At 41.5% G+C, this 10826-nt stretch overlaps 1 protein-coding gene across 4 annotated transcripts in view; it reads right to left on the reverse strand.

Annotated features, from left to right (window-relative positions):
- grm8b (glutamate receptor, metabotropic 8b) overlaps window positions 1-7139 on the reverse strand; it is a 417912-nt gene extending 410773 nt beyond the window's left edge. For 2 of the 4 annotated variants that reach the window (XM_051951555.1, XM_051951556.1), the window contains exon 1: window positions 6557-7139. The gene's annotated coding sequence lies outside the window, so the exon portion shown is untranslated. The remainder of the gene's footprint in view (window positions 1-6556) is intronic. The other 2 variants (XM_051951554.1, XM_051951553.1) reach the window with 2 other exon arrangements.
- Between the last annotated feature and the right edge of the window lie 3687 nt (window positions 7140-10826).

Raw genomic sequence — 10826 nt, forward strand, 5'->3', positions numbered from 1 at the left:
CTGTTTTGCAAGGAAGAATGGGCAAGAATTTCAGTCTCTCGATGTGCAACACTGATAGAGACATACCCCAAGCGACTTGCAGCTGTAATTGCAGCAAAAGGTGGCGCTACAAAGTATTAACGCAAGGGGGCCGAATAATATTGCACGCCCCACTTTTCAGGTTTTTATTTGTTAAAGTTTAAAATATCCAATAAATTTCGTTCCACGATTGTGTCCCACTTGTTGTTGATTCTTGACAAAAATTTAGAATTTTATATCTTTATGTTTGAAGCCTGAAATGTGGCGAAAGGTTGAAAAGTTCAAGGGGGCCGAATACTTTCACAAGGCACTGTGTATACATATATATATATATATATATATATATATATATATAAGGAGGAGCTACCCCTGGTTGACTTCTAGAAAAAAAATTAATATGTCAATGAGCTTGTCTTTTGAACGGCTCTTTGAAAGGAACAGCTCCTCAAGATCCAGTTTCCTTCACAGAGCCATAAATTCCATGGCTACTAGACTGTTACTACTACTATACTGCTATACTGTACTATACTACTATACTGCTGACATTAGCCTTTAGCTTAAGGCACTGGGCCTAACAGAGCTCATGGCATGTTGGCAGATTGTTATATTCAGATAATTCTTCTCTGCTAACGTGTTACTCAACTATATTTGCAGAACTTATATATATTTATATCGTTTTTTTTACATGTATATAGTTTTGCTTTCTTTATCATTCCGATTGTGAGCTTTTTGCAACGAAATTTCAGTCATAATGTGCACCAACTTGTGTATGTTCTGGTTTACAGTAAAGTGGCTATTCCATTCCAACTTTCTAAACTATCCAACTGAATGAAAAGTTTTCTCAAACTTTTCATTCAGTTGGATAGTTTAGAAAGTTTTCTCAAACTCCAATATCATTTAGAGCTTCACGTGTCATACACTATGCAGTACTCTTATTTGTCACAAATTCCATCACAACATAATAAAACAGTGCTGTTCATAATTGTCTGCCAGTCATTAAGCCTAATGATATGACATGAACATGGTACTGGACCTCCACGTGCAATGGCAAGCACTAGCTGGAGCATTCAACATGCTGTATTCCTACAGCAACACATTGAGGTGTAATAAAAACTTGTGCTGTCAAACTATTAAAAGTTTTAACCAGATTAATCACAGGGTTGCTGTGGATCCTTTTTGATTAATCACAATTAAATATTATTCACTTTTAATCTATATTTATTACGTAAGATTTTGCATCCACAAACAGACTCAAGAAAGAAGAAAATATAAATGCACTTAAAGTTTTCATTAAGCACCTTTAAAAGTCCATGTTAGAATCCCAAACTAATGCATGCTTCGCGTTTATGTAGTACTCTAAGCTGAAAGTGCTTTGGTGAAATGAAAGCTCCTTCCAGTAGAGTGTGCATATTACTGTATGTCGGTCGACTGTTCCATCTTCGTTTTTTTTGTATTCAGATTTCCCACTGAGAGGGCCAACGTGCTGTTTAGTACGGCCCAACCAATATGGATTTTTTGAGGCCAATGCTGATTCCAATATTTGGCAGAAAAAAATTCTGATTAATCAGTCAATTAATTATAAAACTATATAATGATTAAAATAACATTTTTTCATCCCTTAATGCTGGCAACAACAAAGATATGAATTACAGGCAGAACATTTTACTGTTTTACGATACTTTGTACTTTACAATACTTTCCTCCTGACGTGCTGCATCACAGCTGCACCAGGCAGCACCAAGAAACTCTGCAGCGGGTTATCATGATGGCCCAAAACATCATTTGGAACAGCTGCCGGTAGCTGATGACATTTACCAAGGCTGATGTCAGAGCAGGACCTCTAACGTCATCTGTGACCCAACACAACACACCCAGCCTACCCCTCCTATCACCTCCTCAAACTGCTTTCATCTGACAGATGATAGAGGACAATACACGCACTACAATACTGCAGAGCTTCCAAAATAAAACTTTGCATTACTTAGCCTGATGACTTATGTATTATTCTCATAAGCACACTGCACTGATTGAGCTCATCATTTAACTTTCTACTATAGACTACACTCACATGCCACACATTGGTTGCTTATTTTTTCCACACCAAACTGCACTTACAGTGCCTTGTGAAAGTATTCGGCCCCCTTGAACTTTTTAACCTTTCGCCACATTTCAGCCTTCAAACATAAAGATATAAAATTTTAATTTTTGTCAAGAATCAACAAGTGGGACACAATCGTGAAGTGGAACGAAATTTATAGGCTATTTTAAACTGTTTTAACAAATAAAAACCTGAAAAGTGGGGCGTGCAATATTATTCGACCCCCTTGCATTAATACTTTGTAGCGCCACCTTTTGCTGCAATTACAGCTGCAAGTCGCTTGGGGTATGTCTCTATCAGTTTTGCACATCGAGAGACTGAAATTCTTGCCCATTCTTCCTTGCAAAACAGCTCGAGCTCAGTGAGGTTGGATGGAGAGTGTTTGTGAACAGCAGTCTTCAGCTCTGCCCACAGATTCTCCATTGGATTCAGGTCTGGACTTTGACTCGGCCATTCTAACACCTGGATACGTTTATTTGTGAACCATTCCATTGTAGATTTGGCTTCATGTTTTGGATCATTGTCCTGTTGGAAGATAAATCTCTGTCCCAGTCTCAGGTCTTTTGCAGACTCCAACAGGTTTTCTTCCAGAATGGTCCTGTATTTGGCTCCATTCATCTTCCCATCAATTTTAACCATCTTCCCTGTCCCTGCTGAAGAAAAGCAGGCCCAAACCATGAGGCTGCCACCACCATGTTTGACAGTGGGGATGGTGTGTTCAGGGTGATGAGCTGTGTTGCTTTTACGCCAAACATATCGTTTTGCATTGTGGCCAAAAAGTTGGATTTTGGTTTCATCTGACCAGAGCACCTTCTTCCATATGTTTGGTGTGTCTCCCAGGTGGCTTGTGGCAAACTTCAAATGAGACTTTTTATGGATATCTTTGAGAAATGGCTTTCTTCTTGCCACTCTTCCATAAAGGCCAGATTTGTGCAGTGTACGACTGATTGTTGTCCTATGGACAGACTCGCCCACTTCAGCTGTAGATCTCTGCAGTTCATCCAGAGTGATCATGGGCCTCTTGGCTGCATCTCTGATCAGTCTTCTCCTTGTTCGAGGTGAAAGTTTAGAGGGACGGCCGGGTCTTGGTAGATTTGCAGTGGTCTGATACTCCTTCCATTTCAATATGATTGCTTGCACAGTGCTCCTTGAGATGTTTAAAGCTTGGGAAATCTTTTTGTATCCAAATCTGGCTTTAAACTTCTCCACAACAGTATCTCGGACCTGCCTGGTGTGTTCCTTGGTCTTCATGATGCTCTCTGCACTTTAAACAGAACCCTGAGACTATCACAGAGCAGGTGCATTTATACGGAGACTTGATTACACACAGGTGGATTCTATTTATCATCATCAGTCATTTAGGACAACACTGGATCATTCAGAGATCCTCACTGAACTTCTGGAGTGAGTTTGCTGCACTGAAAGTAAAGGGGCCGAATAATATTGCACACCCCGCTTTTCAGTTTTTTTATTTGTTAAAAAAGTATAAAATATCCAATAAATTTCATTCCACTTCACGATTGTGTCCCAATTATTGTTGATTCTTGACAAAAAATTAGAATTTTATATCTTTATGTTTGAAGCCTGAAATGTGGCGAAAGGTTGAAAAGTTCAAGGGGGCCGAATACTTTCACAAGGCACTGTATATTGACACATCAAAATACCTCTTACTGAAATCACTTGCACAGTGACTTGGTGGATAGCACTTTCGCCTTGCACCTAGAAGATCCCCTGTTTGCGTCCTGGCCTTTACGGGATTTTTCTGCATGAAAATGTACATGTTCTCCCAATGCAGCATGGGTTTTCTCCAGGTTCTCTGGGTTCTTCCCACTGTCCAAAAACATGCTGAGGTTAACTAGTGAATCTAAATTGCCCGTAGGTGTGAATGTGAGTGTGATTGTTTGTCTCTATATGTCACCCTATGATAGACTGGTGACCTGTCCAGGGTGTCCTCTGCCTTCACTTGAAGTGAATTGGGATAGACTCCAGCCCCCATGACCTTAATGAGGATTAAGTGGTTTATAGTAGATAATGGATGAAATCACCTTTTGTTTATGTTTTTCAAATACTGTGTTAATTCAGGGAGTTGTGTCTTACATTTGCCTCATGTCTTAAGGGAAGCACTGTAATTTGGGGGTAAAATGACTCCATTGGAAGGAGTTGAAGGAGGTTGAAATGACAAACAAAAAATTTGTGGACCCGTCTATCCACCTCAACCTCCCGCTTACACATACTTTGTGGCTGGAAATTACATCGGACTTTTCACTTGTTTACTCTTGTTATCATTACACTGAATGATTCTAAACATAGGGCTGTACAGTGGTATAGTGGTTAGCACTTTTGTCTTGCAGATAGAAGATCCCTGGTTCACGTCCCAGACTTCCTAGTGTGTGCGCGTGTGTTCAATTTTTTGCATAGAAAATAAAAGATAATCAAAAACTATAAAAACTATATTTGAAAAGTCACTGGGAACCTTTCTTTAACTGGTGTAACACTGGAAAAGGAAACCAAAAATATTTTTTGGTTTTGGATGACATTCAGATCTAGTTATGCACGCATTTCAGGAGGTTCTCATCACATTTCTTGCAAAATCATACAAATATTTTATTTTCAGGTGAACATACACAAATTTGGATTTTTTTTTCTCAATTTTTGCCAGAAGTTCTCCTAAATTCTGTACACTGAACCTATAAAATGATTAAACGCATCAGTAAAAGTAAACTATGGTTTTGTTATTTTTGTTACATTAAATACACCATTAATCTGCTGATATTTTCTCAATAAACTAATTGCTTGTTCTGTAAAACTGTGAAACATACCCATCACAAGTGCAATGAGCTGAGCAAACAGGCACGTTCAAATGTTTTGATTGAACATTCGCATACTACTAGTGTGGCATTTTTCTCCTCATTTCATTAGGTTCCCATCACATTTCTTGCAATAGGAATATTACACGTGAACACATCGTAGTGTTGACACTGAAACACTGCACCGAGCAGCCCTAATGTCCCAACTGCATCTAGTTAAAATGTTTACATGACCACACACTTGTGCGTATATAAGCTGTTGAAATTGATGATGGTTAGATTGATGCATTCTACTGTACATATCTGGGCTGCTGATTAGATGATGAGCTGCTGACAGGAGATTCCAGGAAGTAAATAGTCACTCACTCCATATTATTCCTTGCAGGAGGGAAAATTACAGACAGAGATACACACTCTCTCACTTTATTTCTATGAAACTCACTATGTCTCCCGTTTTGGGTCTTCCCTTTCTCCTCCTTCTCGTATTTTTTCTTTCCATCTTCCTTAAAGAGTCTTTTCTATGAACATACACCAATCAGCGAAAACATTATGACCACTGACAGGTGAAGTGAATAACATCAATCGTCTTGTTATAATGCAGTGTTCTGCTGGGAAACCTTGAGCCCTGACATCCATGTGGGTGTTTGGCATGTATCACCTACCTAAACACTGTAGGTCAAGCAACCCCCCCCCCCCCCCCCCGGCAACACCAATGCAACACACCACAAAAACTGTTCAGTGTTCACCCAGGTTCTACACTCCCCAGATCCAAATCTTAATTAGCATCTGTGGAATGTGCCAGGATAAGCCTGATCTAGGTAGGTCCCATCCTGCAACCCCCACAGAATTCACCACCTGGTGCCACAGGACATCCCCAGAGGTCCTGTGTCCATGCCCCACTGGGTCAGAGAATTTTTAGCCGCATAAACGGGACCAACACAATATTAGACAAGTGCCCATAATGTTATGCCTGATCGTGAGCATCTCTTCCTGCCTCAAATTTTAAATACACGTAAATTTCTCAAACGCACACATCCTTTCCCCGAACAAACATAAATCGCGCGCATCGCTACACGCACATTTTTACAAGAGTGAACCACCTCTCAACACAGGCGCCTATGATCGCGCGTGACTACTTTCACGAGCACAGACCCTTTCAATTCATTTTTAAGCAGCAGCACAAGCACAAACATGATCTCTCAAACACACACACTTTCATCCGTGCACACATCGACGCTGTAGTGCAAAGTTAAAGGTGCACATATTCATAAGCACGCGTGCAAGAGATTCACAAGTGCACACACACGCTCAAACACTTAAACAATTATCTACGTGCAGTCACGATTCAGGTGCGCGCACAAAATTGAAGATGAACTCTCGAATCTGATCTGAAACTTGCAGCACCGCAGAGAGCCTCGCTGTTGACTGGAAGTGATAGATTAATTGATTGATTTTGCTGGCTACAGAACGTGGAGAATGTTTCATTTTGGGCCTAGTTGTCTCCAACATGATCAAAAAGCACAGATAGTTTTTGCACTGCGACTTAATAATCAAAAAACTAGCTGGAGGTTATCGATCTTTTACTGAACATTGGTTGTTGCCCTAAATATTGTGATGCGTTCAGGTACTCTACCTCTCCACAGCAGGTCAGCCAGATGTTTCTTGTCTCCAATCACGCAAACATTTTCCGCGAAATTCCTTTGCAGGCGGACTCGATCTGCATCCATGCACCACAAACAATAAATTCAAAATCCACTTTTTTTTTTTTCTGTTTCTGCAGTTACAGAACAGAGCTGATCCTTCTGCTGGTGGAGAACTGATAAATTCCTCTAAGCAGCAGCTTTCTGACTGCCCTGATCATCTGCAAGTGTCGGTTCGATTCCCCTCGATTCAGCCAGAGGAAGACAGCCGGGTTCTTGCCCTCCAACCCCGGCTGGTGTGTGATCAGTGTGTCGGACAGGTCACCACAGTAAAGGCATGTTCAAATCAAAGGTTGGGTCCAGAGAAGAGAAGCGCGTGTTTCTCTTCGCTTCCCTGCTCTCCAAAGTGCGCTGTACGGCTGTGCTACGTCACGAGAAGCATCAGCAGAGTTGAGTCTGAGGGTCTCATCAAGATCCCACAAATCTGTTGTCAGTACTGAGCAGGACTAAAAGATCCTGGTCCTGCTGGAGGGAAGAAGCTCATGCGCTGCGCGTGCACTCATACACAAACTTCGTGAGCTCCATGAGGCGCTTTGACAGACGCTGCTGAGGGTGAAGCAACAAAAGTGGAGGCAGGACGCCCCCCAGCGGAAAAACACTGCAGCAACACACAGCTGCTGGTTCTATCACATCAATCAATCAATCAATCAATCAGTCAATCAAAGTTTATTTATATAGGCCTTTGCAAAGGGTGACCAAAGTGCTTTACAGCAAAAACAAGAGAATAAGTGAAAAACAATACAGTAACTTAAAACAATGAAAGATAAACAACAACAAAAAACTGACACAGACAATACCCTTCAAAAATTTATAGTCACCTCGACAATTTCATGTTATTAAAGAAAACTCACACTTTTATTTATGTGCTAACATAATTGTACAAGCGTTTTCTAATCATCAATTTGTCTTTTAACACGATAATCTAACACAATGTACCATTAGAACACAGGAGTGATGGTTAATGGTCCTCTGTAGATATTCCATTCAAATCAGGGTGGGGGTAGGGGGTATTGTTCCAAAGCCTGGGTGAAGCTACAGGGAACACCCGGTCATTCCAGTGTTTATATTTTGATGTAGCTACTTCATCAGATGACCTCAGAGCTCATTTTTGGTCCGACAGCTCACAGAAATATGGTGAAGTGAGACCGTTAAGAGCTTTAAAAACTAACATTAAAAGTTTAGAAACAATGCTGGACTGGACTGGAAGCCAGTGGAGAGTGTAAAGGTTAAGGGTGATGTGCTCATGTCTGGGGGTGTTTGTCAGAAGATGCGCTGCAGCATTTTGCATGAGTTGCAGGTGACTGGCTGATGGACGACTGACGAGATGCCATTATAAAGTGCATTACAGTAATCTAGTCTGGAGCTGATAGAAATATGAATACCTTTTTCAAGGTCAGTACAGTTACAAAAAGCTTTGACTTTGGCTGAAAGATGTAGTTGAAAGAAACTTGCTCTTACTACTGTTTCAATTTGTTTGTCAAATTTCAAGTCTGTCAAACAGCACCCCAAGATTTTTGACCATCAATCTAAAAGTCATTGTACCAAAACCTGATATATCAGTACACCCGAACACAAAGCATTCTGGTTTTTTTTTTCTCATTTAAAAGTAAAAAGTTAGATGAACCACTCCTTAATGTCCCTATTACAGCTAATTACACTACTTAGTGTCTCACTTTCTGTTGGTTGCACTGGTAGGTAATCTGAATGTCATCCACATAACAGTGGAAAGACAGATTATGCTTTGCTGTAAATGACCCAAGCAGCAGCATATAAAGGGAGAACAGAGTAGGGCTGAGTAGTGCTCAACCTTGTGGCATCTCATAAGAGAGAGAGACACGCTAGAGGAGGACAGGTCACCAATCATTGCAAAAAACTCAGATCAGTCAGGCAAGAAGTGAACCACCTAAGTGCAGTGCTGCTGATGTCAACATATTCACTCCGATGAGACAGAAAGACTGTACGGTCCACCGTGGCAAAGGCAGCTGTGAGGTCCAGCAGCACTCAAATCATGGGGTGCTTGGCATCAACGGACAATGCAATTTTATTGTGGACTTTTAACAGAGCAGACTTAGTACTGTGACTCGATGTGAACCAAATCAAAGGCACATGTTTCCAGAATAAACCTCCTGGTTTTCTCCAAACTCATTGATTTTTAGGTCTTGCAATACGTAATACTGAAAGAAAAGGTTTGCATTTTTTAAGCCTATCCTAAAATAATTCTGTACATCAGGGGAGGAAAACTACATTTACTAAGCACAAGTGTTGTACATTTTTAGTACTTGTATTTCACTGCTATTTGTGCTTTATACGATATATATTTTTACTGCATAGCAAAATCCTTACTTCAGTGTATTCATTGCAAAGCTGTAGATATTAACTGTTTTTTTTATATATAGATCATTCTATAATCAAGTTTTTCAAAATTATGACCCATCATTACTATCTGAACAAACATATTTTGTAATTTTGGACAAACAAATAGGTCATTCATACCCTCTCAATACAACTCATAGAGCACTATCCGTCCATCCATTCTCTATACTTCGCTTTATCCTCACTAGGGTCGCTGGAGCCTATCTCAGCTGATTCGGGTGAAGCTTGGGACACCCTGGGCAGGTCGCCAGTCTGTCGCAGGGCTACATATACAGACAAACAATCACACTCACATTCACACCTACGGGCAATTTAGATTAATCAATTAACCTCAGCATGTTTTTGGACTGTGGGAGGAAGCCGGAGTGCCCAGAGAAAACCAACGCATGCACAGGGAGAACATACAAACTCCATGCAGAAAGATCCCAGGCCCAGGCCGGGATTTGAACCGAGGATCTTCTTGCTGCAAGGCAAAAGTGCTAACCACTACTCCACTGTGCAGCCCGTACAATAGTTTACATGATTATGCAAATACAGTAATTTGTTTGCAAGGTAAAGATCTTCTTTCTTCTTCTTCTTTTCCTTTCGGCTTTTCCCTTCAGGGGTCGCCACAGCGAATCAATTGCCTCCATCTAACCCTGTCTTCTGCATCCTCTTCTTTCACACCAACTACCTTCATGTCCTCTTTAACCACATCCATAAACCTCCTCTTTGGTTTCCCTCTAGGCCTCCTGCCTGGCAGTGGGAAACTCAGCATCCTTCTACCAATATATTCACTCTCTCTCCTCTGGACATGTCCGAACCATCTCAGTCTGGCCTCTCTGACTTTATCTCCAAAGCCTCTAACATGTGCTGTCCCTCTGATGTACTTATTCCTGATTCTATCCATCCTGGTCACTCCCAAAGAGAACCTCAGCATCTTCAGTTCTGCTACCTCCAGCTCTGCCTCCTGTCTTTTCCTCAGGGACACTGTCTCCAGACCAAACAACATGGCTGATCTCACCACAGTTTTGTAAACCTTTCCTTTCATTTTAGCTGAAACTCTTCTATCACACATCACACCTGACACTTTTCTCCAGCCATTCCAGCCTGCCTGTACACGCTTCTTCACCTCTTTTCCACACTCTCCATTGCTCTGGACTGTTGACCCTAAGTACTTAAAATCCTCCACCTTCTTGATCACTTCTCTCTGTAACCTCACTCTTCCACTCGGGTCCCTCTCATTCACACACAGATACTCTGTCTTACTGCGGCTAACCTTCATTCCTCTCCTTTCCAGGGCAAACCTCCACGCCTCTAGCTTCTCCTCCACCTGTTCCCTGCTCTCACTACAGATCACACTGTCATCTGCAAACATCATAGTCCATGGAGACTCCTGTCTAACCTCGTCTGTCATCCTGTCCATCACCATAGCAAACAAGAAGGGGCTCAGAGCTGATCCCTGATGTAGTCCCACCTCCACCTTGAACTCCTCTGTCACACCTACAGCACACCTCACCACTGTCTTACAGTCCTCATACATGTCCTGCACCACTCTAACATACTTCTCTGCCACTCCAGACTTCCTCATGCAAAACCACAGTTCCTCTCTGGGCACCCTGTCATAAGCTTTCTCCAGATCTACAAAGACACAATGCAGCTCCTTCTGACCTTCTCTGTACTTCTCTATCAACATCCTCAAAGCAAATATTGCATCTGTTGTACTCTTTCTTGGCATGAAACCATACTGCTGCTCACAGATGTTCACCTCTGCCCTTAGTCGAGCTTCAACTACTCTTTCCCATAGCTTCATTGTGTGGCTCATCAGCTTTATTCCTCTGTAGTTAAAAC

This window comes from Acanthochromis polyacanthus, chromosome 8, assembly GCF_021347895.1.
Source record: "Acanthochromis polyacanthus isolate Apoly-LR-REF ecotype Palm Island chromosome 8, KAUST_Apoly_ChrSc, whole genome shotgun sequence".
Classification (NCBI taxonomy): domain Eukaryota; kingdom Metazoa; phylum Chordata; class Actinopteri; family Pomacentridae; genus Acanthochromis; species Acanthochromis polyacanthus.